The sequence below is a fragment of the Pelodiscus sinensis genome, chromosome 16 (genome assembly GCF_049634645.1).
Source record: "Pelodiscus sinensis isolate JC-2024 chromosome 16, ASM4963464v1, whole genome shotgun sequence".
NCBI lineage: Eukaryota > Metazoa > Chordata > Testudines > Trionychidae > Pelodiscus > Pelodiscus sinensis.
Window position 1 is genome coordinate 7,670,096 of NC_134726.1, and position 13,538 is coordinate 7,683,633.

At 40.9% G+C, this 13,538-nt stretch overlaps 1 protein-coding gene across 2 annotated transcripts in view; it reads left to right on the forward strand.

The window, feature by feature from the left end:
• The window catches only part of RBFOX1 (RNA binding fox-1 homolog 1), a 2,643,423-nt gene that overhangs the window by 1,301,832 nt on the left and 1,328,053 nt on the right, over positions 1–13,538 (forward strand). The window lies entirely within an intron of this gene.

Genomic DNA, 13,538 nt, shown 5'->3' on the forward strand with positions numbered 1-13,538 from the left:
AAAATGTCCGCCGCTTTTTTCCGGCTTTTAAAAAAGCCGGAAAAGAGCGTCTACACTGGCCCCGATCCTCCGGAAAAAGTGCCCTTTTCCGGAGGATCTTATTCCTTTGAAGTAGGAATAAGACCCTCCGGAAAAGGGCACTTTTTCCGGAGGATCGGGGCCAGTGTAGACGCTCTTTTCCGGCTTTTTTAAAAGCCGGAAAAAAGCGGCGGACATTTTTATTTAAATGCCGCGGGGGATATTTAAATCCCCCGCGCATTTCCCTACTACGACTCATGAAATTTACATGCCCCTTCCGGAAAAGGGGCCAGTGTAGACGTAGCCAACGCGTTAGTCACCCAACTTCTGTATTTGTCCTGTTGAGTTTGTAATTGCTGTGTCATTTTGTAATATGTCAATCTGCCCTGAATCTTCTCAGAAAAAGCATTATTTAAGTTACCATTACATATTTGTACATCTTATGTTTCCAACTTTCAGAACAGCTTGTCACCTTTGCACTGACAGCAATAATGACAGCTATTTCAACCACTTACTGATAATTAGGCTTGGAAAAATTAAATTGATATTGGTAAATGTCTCTGTCAATTTCACCATACACAAATAACTGGCCAAAAATACTTCCACAATTAAAAAACCTGAAATTTACAGTTAGAGTAATAAAAACATTTCTGGAGAACTTTTTAGAGCTTGATTTAAGAATATTTACTTTGACATTTTGACATATTGTTGATAATTTGTGTTTTAGTGGTTATATAGGTTTAACTTTTTTAATCTCAGTGTCTATTGTCATTGAATGATTGCATTATCTCTTTTCCCCATAATATCCTGCAGTTGTGAAAATTTTAATTGATAAAAATAAGGAGAGAAATGCTTAAAATAAGCATAAATATTATCCTTCAAAATCACAAAAAATAAAAATCAGATTCTTCTGAGCCTATTTATATTCCTCTCTAAAATTCTAAACTATTCATAATTAATAGTTTATATGTAAATTAATTATTATTATTATTTTATTTTAACAAATGACTGTAGTGAAAGTTCATATGATTATCAGTGTATCTAGAAGAATTGCTTTCTAAAGAATTCTGAAAAGAGGTTTGTTGTACCTCTCTTTGAATATCTGTTTCTTCTAAAACACTTGCAGCTGAAATGTTATCATGATAGTTACATTCTTAAAAGCTCCTTATTTGTCAGAATTTTTGTTCTTGCAAAAAAAAATCTAGGATAGCAATTAAACTTAATCTTGTGTGTAGTGACAGTGAGTAGTGTGCAAACACGTTAAATGTTCACACACTGGTTTTGTATGAACCCACTTCAAATGACAGAAATTGAAATTTTCAAAGAAATTTCTGTTTTTGTGTGAAAGTCACATTCAAGTGTAAAATTTAAGTTTTCACACACATGGATTCAGTTAAAAAAAATGAGTGTATCATCTCTTTCAAATGTTTGAGTTTCAGTTGTCTCCAACCAAAAAAACCTGATTTTTTTACATGCTGAAATAAATTTTGAACATAACCCCCTTGAATGCTAACATACCTTTAAAAAAATTCAAAATTAATTTAATCATGGTTAATAGGGCCCCAGCAGGAGCAGAGGTTTTCAGGCAGTTGAAGGATTGGCAGGGGAGCCAACAGTCATGCTGGTCTCCTAGGCAAGGTGGGCAGGGTTCTGACTCCAAGCTCCTGGAAGAGGCAGGGCCTCGGGCAGAATGAAAGGGGCCAGAGGCAGTCTGCCCTCAGCACCACCTGGAGTGCATGATGCCACTCCCCCCAGCTCTTAGAGCTATGTGGCACTTTTGCAGTGGTTTAAAGGGACCAGGGTTCTGAGCACCATGACCCGTGCAGTACCGGCAGCAGTGGCCGGGAGCACCAGACTCTTTAGGATCCCTGGGCCCCCGGGGCAGTTGTCCCCTTTGCCTCCCCTGTCGGTGGGCCTGAGGATTGGAACCTTGTTTATTTTATTAGCTTAGTATGATTTGATATCCCCTCACTGATATCTGGCTCTTGTTAGCTGAGTTCCTTATAGCCTTAAATAGCAGGTCATCTCCCTCTGTTTGACTTCCATATTCCTGGCAAAACATGCTAGTGGGAAGTGCTTTCCCATCTTGCAGTTAAAGAGTATTTTGATTCTATGGAAGTACAAGCAATACATTCTCTCTGTAATAAAACTGCTAGCTTGATTAAAAACAGCGATTTCTACCAAGAAAGACCTAATTACATTGATAGCACATTAACACAATATGTAACTTGAGTAGAAATGCAACAATAAATCAAGCAAAGTAATTATATAAATTGAAGCATATTGTCGAAAAGTGGGATAACAAGTTGTCTGAATAGTGTTATTTATTTGATACCATGCTAATATTGTAAGAGCAAACAGTAGGGCAGGTGAAGTGCATCAAAATATTAATTATACGAGTTCATCTAGTGGTTTATAATAAATGTTCATTTACTGCCTCTCTTCAAGAGAATTGCTGAAATAAGTTAACAGCATAACATTTTGAATTATTCAAAGGTATCTGAATTACTGCAGGTGAGGCTAAGTGACACCCAGGAAATGCTTTGATACATAAACAACACAGACATGCCTTATGAAATCTCCTGAATGGATTTAGAATTTTAAAAACTTTTCCTCTTGCACCTGAGCTAGGATAAGTTAAATCAAGCTTTTATGAACACATTTTTCTGAATTACAAACCATTAAAGAAGACGTTTGGGTAAATTGTTTTATCTATGTTGTGGTTTTATGGTATAGATTTTGCTTTTTTTTAAAATGTAAAAGTCACAGTTTTTTAACTTTCTTGTGAGAATCTCTCATCATACTATTACATTTCCAAAAGATGTTAAAAAAGGGACTTGGGAATTGACACCTTGAATCAGACTAATTGTTAATCCAGTTAGACATCTTGATCTTTCCATAAACAGGTAACACCATGTCCCAGCCTTTTAATTTTTTTAGGATTGGAAAATGTGGCTGCTTGCATGCACGTGTGTAAACCCATTAGTAAAATCCAGACAAAAACAGATCTAATCCTTACTATTTTTACAGTTAACCAAAAGCAAGTCTCTGGTGATTCATTATATATTTGATCAGTTCTCTAAATGAGATCATATACAATTCTGTTAAAACTATGTCTTGTTTAGAATCACAAACCATAAAAATGTTTTGGTTCTGAAATGATTCTTGCCTCACCCCCCATCAACTGCTATCAGGTGGTGCCTGTTAAGAAAACACCAGAATGTGCTCTGGCTGGGTAGGGAGCAGCCCATGTCCACTTGTTATTTAGACAAAGGTGATGTTCAATTGAGGACCAGTGATTGATAAGACCTGTGATATCTCCTGAGCCAGCAGGACTAGAAAAGAAAGTTTCATAAACCTCAATGGTGTAGTATTGTTCCTGCATTTAGCTTTGGTCAAAATTGATATATTCATTGTTAAAATCACAATATTATTACTGATAGAAAAGCCACAATTCTTAGAGCTTTCTAAAATTTAACACTTATAATTTTCTTCTTCTCCTGAGCCCTGTAAATTTGTGGTTACAGTTTCTACAACTTCAGTGCAGCATAAGACTTAATCCTGTGGTTAATTTTGAGAAGATGAGTAATCCTACTGCTGCCAATGGGACAGAGGCACATATTTAAGAGCTTTGCTGTATCAGGACCTACAACACCTGGTTTTACAGTCAGAGGAATTTTTTTTTTTTAAAAGCATGAATAACAATTTTTAAACACTGTGCTTTCTAAAACAGTTTGATGTTGCTTATACAGAGCTTATAATGTAGGGGGAGCTTTTTGGGACTGTTGCAATGACTTGTATAACTCTCCCATGGTGAAGAGGGTTTTTTTCTGCTAGTGGGTTGATTTTCCCAATTTGCTAATCTCATGAGTCATTAGCAAGCTTTATGAAAATCAAAGAACTAAAAAGCACTTCTTCAAAGTACCTTTCAACAGCTGTTGAAGCTCCTATAGCACAAAATAGTCAATATATGACAGACAGATATCCATTACTGAGCTGCTTTTCAAAATATATTGGAAAAAATGAGCAAACTGCTTTGTATTAATTGACAACATCCCTCAAACCTTGAAACAAACCAAACACGGCACTTTTATGAGTCCAAAATGCTCAAAAATGTTTTCTTTTGTCAAATAGTGACTACAGCCTAATGAACATTCTTGTTTTATACATGAGTGGAAATGGCAAAAGTGTAGTTGGCTGTTTTTCTACTTAATTTACATCCAATTTATGCTCTGCAGTGTACGTGAAGTTACACTAGTTACTTAAACCATATACCTATTTTCTGAATGCCAATGTTTGGCCAACAGTATATGCTCGTGTATGGCAATCTTAGAAAGAAGTTCATGTATGTAGTCTAACCATTGAACACCCATTCATGTATGTAGTCTAACCATTGAACACCCATTCAGATGTAACTTCCATCACCATTTTAACAAAAAAAAGTGTTTCTCTCCGGTCTCCTCTCCTTCATGCTAAGTTTATCAGAAAAAAATATCCAAAAGAATGGTTGGATGTCTGTGAAGCTTGGTGCCTCTCCCATACCCCCCTCCCTCCCAATATTTTGAGCCTTGAGCAATCCTTGTCTGACATAAGTGATAATATGATCGAGATTCTGATCTCCATAAGTGCCTGTGCTTTGAGCAATATTTGAGAATTCAAATTTCAGGCTTGAAGATGCTAATTTTGACACTGTGTGAATAACAGACTGGTGTAAACCTAAGAGGAATCCCGACCACGCAGTGACATAAAGTGATGCTAAGCCATCTGAACAACAGTGGACACCATTATAAAAGGAAGAATTTTCCAAAAGATTTTGGCACGCTGCAGTATCTGCTATTACTACAAGATTACTCGTATTTTATAATAGATCTTTGGTAACTTGGGCAAGTCCAGACATCTACTGAAAGCTTGAAGGTATTGGAGGCTTTATTTATTGTTGTATGTTTGTAAATGGGTGCAAGCACATTATTACTGTGTTAAATATGCATTTTTGCTGTTAGTGATGGATAACTTGATTTATAACTTGAGATTTAAAAAAAAAAAAACCTGTAGTCCTGATGTTTGAGCTCCTAAGGCAAGACTGAGTTTCAGCAATATAGAAGGTATGCATTAGGGTGAGGCTCATAGGAAATTTTTAAAAAGTTTTTTAATTTTAAAAAATAGTTAAATACTTCTCTTCTGCAAAACATAGTCAGAAATGTGTACAAAATTTGTACAGAACTTCACTTCTGGTGCACAAGAGAACTTAATCTTTGTATAGAAGCTTTGCTTTGTGTGTATTAGTATACACACAATGAGAATGATATCCCATTGTGATCTAATGCTAAACATTCTTGCACGTGAAGATAACTGTAACAATCCTTTGTTGGTAGTTTTTGGATTTCCCTGATATTACATTGTTTAAAAGATGAGGCCAGTATGAATTCCCACTCTGCTACTAAACCTTTTTTATGTGGAAATGAATACTGATAAGGAGATTATCTTTCTTAAGAAAATATGTCAACATTATATACTACAGTGCTCTGCATCTCTAACAGTTGAATACCATTTTTATTCTTAACTTTCTCTTCCATTCTAGTAATAAGGTATTTTGATTATTAACATTTTAAATTTTAAAGAGTGAGAGGCAGCAATCAGTCAATAGTGTAGTATACTAAACAAAGGAATTATATCAAAGTTTTTTCATTATTTCACCCACCTATGGTCCATTTTATGTCTTTATGTATTGTTCAGACATTAATCTTGATAAAAGAAATGGAAAGTTGCATTTCACAGAAAATTTGATTTGAAGTAAAAGTCTGATAAATGAATAAAACTGTACAGTGCATCTATACCACACGCTATCTAAAACTATGATTGTTTTTAACATTTTCCAGTTTAATTGTGCATGTATAGTTATGTCATATGCTACCATGGGAGTGATAAAAAAATTTAGTTGTAATCATTGCACTAATGTAGTCATGTGAGTAGATCCATTTGAGTTCAGTGGAGATTTTCAGGAGACTAAAAGGGTTCACATGATTAAATATGTCTAGCATTGTAGAATTGGGACCTTACCATGCAGACATAAGGAATGAGATTATTTGGGCATGGTGGTCCAGGTGATTTTCTTGGCTCATGCAGGATGTGGAAGAGGAAGTGATTTTGTTAGTACACATGCAGATCAAGGCATGTATTTGGAGGATTTCAGAAAATCTAATTCTGGCTGAAGGATACTGCTGGACTCTTAGGGTATGTCTAGACTACATGCCTCTGCTGACAGAGGCATGTAAACTAGGCTACCCGACATAGTTAAAGAAGCCAGGATTTAAATATCCCCGGCTTCATTAAAATAAACATGGCTGCCGCGCTATGTAGTCTCAGCTGATCGTCGGCACAGCGTCCGAGTCAAGACGTGGATCAGTCGACAGGGGAAGCCTTTGTTGACTACTCCTGTAAACCTCATTTCATGAGGCATAAGGGAGCAGTTGACAAAGGCTTCCCCTGTCGACCGATCCACGTCTTGACTCGCGCTATGCCAACGATCAGCTGAGCCGGCACAGCACCATGTTTATTTTAATGAGGCCGGGGATATTTAAATCCCAGCTTCTTTGACTATGTCGGGTAGTCTAGTTTACATGCCTCTGTCGGCAGAGCCATGTAGTCTAGACGTACCCTTAGTGGGAAGCAATAGGATGCTTTTGTTGAAAGTTTAGACAGTATACAACATAATATTTTCCATACTTCTTGTAGAGATCTGAAGACACTACAAAAGTGTAGGTTGTTATCCCGATTAAATAGATAGGAAGTTGCAGAGCAGAGACCTTCAGGTTTGTATCAGTTGCCTGTGACCATGATATCTAAAAGCTGCACTAAGTTGAGGCACACATGCACAAATGAAGGTTTTCTCTCTGAATTTCTCTGGCCATGTCTACAGTAGGGAATAATTTTGAAATAAGTAACATTGAAATAATAACTCCTGCAATAACAGAGCATATTCCAGCACTCATGCCTGTTCCAGGAGATGCACGCCGGCAGTTTTGTCCCCAACCGCATCATCAGGATTGGGGATGTGGACATGCCCATGTGCATCCTGGGTGATGCAGCCTGCCCCTTGCATCCTGGACTCCACCAAGGAGAGCTTCAATGCCAGGCTGCTGCATGGTGGTGGAGTGTGCATTCAGCCACTTAAAGGAACAGTGGACACCAGTACCCTACGGAGAGCACATCAAGGGGCAGTGCTCATCCAGGAGGCCTTGGGGGGAGAATTTCAGCCAAGGCCACCTGTGAGACTCTCCACAAGTTCCCTCTTTGTGCCTTTATTCCCTCACCCCTTCCTCTCTCTGCCCTCTTTTCCCACTTTCCCCTCATCCCTTCAGACAAACAAGTTTCTTTATTTGTGGGCTATACAACAGGGGAGGGACTAGGGAAAGAACCTGGAATGGGGGAGGGAGCAGGAGGAGGTTGGGATTCAGGAATGAGCTGGGAGTGACACCTGTTCAGCTCTGGAGGGTTCAGGTGCCCTCAAGGTCCCACCACCCAATGTTTGAGGGCCTCAGTAGTCCCTGATTGGGCTTGGAGGGGAAGCCACAGAGGTGTGATGAGGGAGGGAGTGAGGAGGTGTCTGGTGGCCTGCTCCATGAATGAAGCAATGCATTTAATTACCAAAGTGATGGCTTCATCACCAGTGACAGCTGGTCCTAGGTGGCCTTTCGTGGCTCCCGGTCAGCCGGGCATTCCTCCTGGTTGGCGGCCCACTCCTGTCGCTCCTCATCAAGCCACCAGATGAGGGACTGGAGTTGCTCCCACAGGTGGTCCTCATGGGTTCTCTCCCTCTGGCAGGATCCTGTGGAGTTGGGAGGATGGTGTGTGACGTGGTGGACGCACCAAACCCATAGTTTGCCCATCTGTGAAGAAAAGTCACAGGGGCAGTCACGCAGGAAACACTAACGTCCCTCAAACCTTGAAACAAACCAAACACAATGCTTTTATGAGCCCTAATCTCTGAGCAATCACCAAAGGTTTCAGTTCAGACAGTGGTGATGTGCTTTGAACAAGCCATTTGTTGCCTAGCCTGCTGGCACTTTCCTGCAGGTGAACAGACATCTCAGGGGAGCATTGCTACACTCATGGTCCAGGAAGAAGCAGGCATGGAAAGGTGCCAGCCAGCCCAGGAGCCTGCGAGTGGGGCAGGAAGCAGGGTGGCTCAGCCTTCTTGTGTACCCCAACAAATGCCTGGGCCAGCACTGGCAGCATCCTGCAGAAAAAGAACTTCCATCCCTGCCTGGTGGAGATGCATGAAAAGTATCGGGGGAGGTGTGGGTGAACAGCAGTTGCCACTTCCCGGTGAGAGTGCTACTAGCGTCTCCTCCTCTTCCTCCCCCTGACATTAGTTGGTCTCCTCTGCATTGCCGCGCATGACCAGGAAGAGATGCAAACTAAGTGCAGGCATGAGTCTGTGCCATGTGCAGTACTGCTATGTGTTTCCATAATCCCAGCCTCCTTAGTGGTGGCTTGTCATGGGAAGGTGTCCCTCCATGGAGTCTGGAATATGGCAGGCCTCTCCAGAAACCATGTGAGAAGGACCGAGGGGTTTCTGTATGATAGCATCATGAAGCTGAGTGCTCCAGAGTGGCACTCCACATATACCCACATGCACAGGCGTGACTCCCAAGCTTAAGCATGCAGTGCCTCACAGCTCATTGCCTGCCCCTGAATGTATATAGGAAAAGTTATAGAACTCAGATGAAGTGTCTTCCCCAGGTTCATCCAACACCTGGGAGACATCCTGGGGAGGGGGGATGGGCTCTGGCTCCAGGATGGAGCCTAGTTGGCAGGCATGGTCTCTTGTCTGACTTGTTCCTTCTCCTCCTCCACAGCCCTATCCTCATGGAGGCTGATGCTGGGTGTGTCCTGGCTAGACCCTGCAATGATGGGGGGGGTGGAGGTGACCGGCCCCCCTCACAGGATGACATTGAGCTGGTGGCAGTTTGTGTTACCATCCCAGAGCGTCTAGATTGGCAAGGATGCTTTTGTGCAAAAAGTGCTTTTGTGCAAAAGCATCCATGGCCACTCTAGATGCGATTTTGCACAAGATAGCCCCCGATCGCCATTTTAGCCATTGGGGCTTTTTTGTGCAAAACAATTCTTCCCTGTCTACACTGGCCCTCTTGAGCAAGTATTCTTGCACAAGAGGGCTTTTTCCCGAGCGGGAGCGTGAAAATATTTGTGCAAGAAGCACTGATTTTGTACATTACAATGTCAGTGCTCTTGCGCAAATTCAAGCAGCCAGTGTAGACAGCTGGCAAGTTTTTGCACAAAAGCATCTTGCCAGTCTAGATGCACCCATGTTGTCAAATGCACTTTTCAATGATCAATTCCCATGAAAGTGACATGGAAAATTAAGTATTTATATCAATTGCATCACATGTATAAGATACCAAGATCCTTTGGTTTGATACATTTTTCATCATTAAAATTATACCATAAATTCAAGGTATCTTGAAAGTTTAACTCAATGTTTTCATTCGATGTCTGCTAGCTATAATAAAATGCACCAATACACTCTGTAAGCTTCAGTTATCTGCAGTGTGTTAGAACACGTTTTTATGTGTTTCTGTTGCACTTTTTTCCTTTGCCCTGATATTCTAAGGATTTCCTTTTAGTACATATGAACATCTCCTTTTGACAGACAGTGCAAATTAAAAGATATGGCGAGGCACAGAAAACTGGAACCCAAATATGCCCCCTGGGTTTTCATTTACAGTTAGGAGCTACAGACACAATTACTGCTGACAGAAATTCAGAGGCCAGTGGCATAGTGCATGTGGCAGTAGACTCATGCCAAGCAGTAATTGGGAAGATTATTTTTAATCAGAGCATATCCTACAGCCCAAACATTAGAAATTGCTTGTAAGGCTGACAGGAAATTAAACGGAGACCAAACAAAAAGTCTCAAAATAGGAGCAATATTGTTAGTAGTCTAATGATGGCAAAGCTCACAGCTTGCTGTGTTTGGCTGCTCTCTAAAGGGAATGACTTTTCACTTACAGCAACAGATAACATTGTCTAATTGCATTTTAGAAGTGAACCAAAATTAAAACCAGACTTAGCAATTTATACTTGTGTTTAGAAGAGGCAAAACAGAAGATGTGTGAGCCAGGGTTGGTATTTGTTCATCCAGTATTCATGTTTACATTCACTTCAGTTTTTGCTCTGGCCTATTTATAGTTCCTAAGGGAGCCATTTAAGTTGCCAAAATAATGCAAGATCATGACATTTCAAAGTGTTGGTGACTACGTACAAACCACAAATGACTTAGAGGAATTCTTCCTGCAGCACAGTCTGTGCTTGTGTGGAATGCCTGAGACAGCTGCCCCAGGGGAGCTGAGGACAAAGCAATTGCAGTCATCTGCCTTCACCTCTTGACAGCCTCAGAAATTCACCCATGCCCAGGAGCTGCCCCATTGCAAAAATGCTTTAAAACTTGCCTATTTGGCCAAACATTTCTATGCACACTGACTGGTTTCTTCTACCATCTAGTAATTTACTCTGAATGTCCACCATGTTTTCTTTTAAGGTGTTACTGCTGGGGGTTATTAGGGCAACTTGCAGTTTATTAATTACTTATAAAAGGGAATTGGTTAGCATGGGCTGATGCTATTTAAGCCATGTACAAAGCACCCAACTACTGCAATGTTAGGTACATGTCAGTTTCCCATAATTTTTGTGATTGTGTTCCTGAATGGTGGGAATTGCAAAACAAGACATAATATTTATTGTTTTGTGCCCGTGTATGAGGTGTGATTCGATAAAATTAAGACACAAGAATGAATGCCAATATATTTTGAGTTTCCTCAAATACGGATATTTTCAGCTTTAAGGACATTCTTAATAACCTTTGGGAAGTGGTTTGCTATCTCATGTCACTACAGACAGATTGCATGAGCTGACCTCATGATGCATCTGCTAGGAAATAGATTTGTTCTCATAATGAAAGTGTTCTCCTTGATGTAATTCATACTAGCAAACACATCAAATGTGTGACGTAGAGGTGACTTCTTTCTTTTTGCATTGTGTACTGAACAACTGAATGGTATAGAAAGCGCAGTTTACAAATTTATTTATGTTTTTGTCCATTTAAGATCTTGAAGTGAATAACTGCACAATGCACAATGCAGTTATTCATGCAACAGTGCCAAAATAGAGTAGAGCTCAATGGAAACACTGTGTGCCCCGTGTGACTCTCATACTTTCCCATAAGTACAGGTTGAACCCCCCCCCCTCCCGGAGCCCTCATGGGGAAAAGCCACTGGGCTATGGCCAGGAGTGTTGCCAAACTAGGGGGCCAAAGACAGAGCCCCAGGGGCACCAGAGCTGTCATGAGGAATGTAGAGCCCCTAGTCCCTGTCCCGGTGGCAAGCAGCAGCAGGTGCTGTGTGCTGGTGGGGTAGGGGAAGCCTGCTAAGAGGAGCACAGAGCCCCTCAAGTGGCAGCAGAGCCGCTTGGTGGAGCATGGAGTCGCTTGGTGGCAGCAGGGCTTCTGGGAGGACTGTGGAGCCATCAAGCGGTACCAGAGACCCAGGCAGCAGCAAAGCCACTGGGGACAAAGAGGAGGCCTCAGGTGGGAGCAAAGCCACGGGGGAGAGAATGGAGCTCCAAGCAGCAGTGGAAAGGGGTAAACAGTGAGGTAGCAAAATTTGCAGATGATACCAAATTGCTCAAGATAGTTAAGACCAAAGCAGACTGTGAAGAGCTTCAAAAAGATCTCACCAAACTCAGTGATTAGGCAACAAAATGGCAAATGAAATTTAATGTTGAGAAATGTAAAGAAATGCACGTTGGAAAAAATAATCCCAACTATATACAATATGATGAGGACTATAATTTATCTACAACTACTCGAGAGAGAAATCTTGGAGTCATTGTGGCTAGTTCTCTGAAAACATCTACTCAATGTGCAGCAGCAGTCAAAAAAGCACATAGAATGTTAGGAATCATTTAAAAAAGGGATATAGAATAAGACAGAGAATATCTTATTGCCTCAATATAAAACCATGGTATGCCTACATCTTGAATACTGCATATAAATGTGGTCAACTCATCTCAAAAAAGATACATTGTCATTGGAAAAGGTTCAGAAAACGGCAACAACAATGATTAAGGGTTTGGAACGAGTCCCATATGAAAAGAGATTAAAAAGACTTAGACTTTTCATCTTAGAAAAGAGGAACTAAGGGGGGATATGATAGAGGTCTATGAAATCATGACTGCTGTGGAAAAAATGAATAAGGAAAAGTTATGTACTTATTCCCACAATATTAAAAACTAGAGATCACCAAATGAAATTAATAGGCAGCAGGGTTCAAACAAACAAAAGGAAGTTTTTTCTTTACTTAGCGCACAGTCAACCTGTGGAGCTCCTTGACAGCAGATGTTGTGAAGGCTACGACTTTAACAGGATTCAAAAAATGGCTAAATGAGTAGCTAGTGGTGGCTGCCCAGCTATTCCCAGGGCGGGCCGCGGGGTGGGCGGTTGCTCCATGTGCCAGAGCTGGGGCCAACGAGCTGGGAAAGGGTTCATTTTCAAAAAGTACTGAGCATAAGGATCAGATGCATTTAGGGGTACTAAAGACGACCGCTCAAAAATGGAGAGAACCAAATTCACTAAGTACTTTTAAAACCATAAGGCAGTAACCTCAAAAATGTTACTTAATGTAGACTTGCTGCACAGGAAAAGCACATCAGGATAGAGTGTTTTAATCTAATTTTAAATAAGCTATCATTTGCTGTTTTGTTTCTATATGTATGCATACGCAAAATATGGCCCTGGGGCCAGACCCAGCCTACAGATGCCGTGGGGACCGTCAGGCAGACTCCCTGCTTGCGCTGCGCCCCTCCCATGCCACTCAGTAAAGCATCTGCCACAACTGCTTCTCTTTCTCAGTTGTAAGCCCGGGGAAGAGGGGAGTTGTGCTGCTCCCACCCCTAGCACAATCCCATTGAGCTCTTAGGGCTCTGGCTAAGGGGCTTTTCAATTGCAGACATTTGGGCTTGAGATTGTGCCTGAGCTCTAGGATCCTACAAGGTGAAGAGAGTCTGGACTGCCAAAGCTCAGGCTGCAGCCAAAGCCAGAATATCAAGTAGGATTATAGAATGCTAGTGGTCTTCAAAAATGAAACAAGGCATAATGTTCATGGAAAGCTGTGCACTGTATTAACTGTATGGTTTTTTGACTGGTATGGGGCATGAAAAATGTCCACATTTGATTTCACGTACAAAGCATTTGTGTGATATATAGATATATAGCTTTTCCTCTCCAGGTTCAAAATGCATGCAGTGCTTGTGTTTGTAAGAATATTGATTTCTGAAAGCATGTACTACAGATTACACGTGGAAATGAAAAATACATAGAGGGACACGCTTTTGTCATGAAAAGCATGGCTGAGCATGTAATAATTGCTGGAATACAATGAGTGATTCAGTAAAATATTGACTGCCACCAACCTCCTATCAATAAAAAGGCAGCATGGAGTAGACTG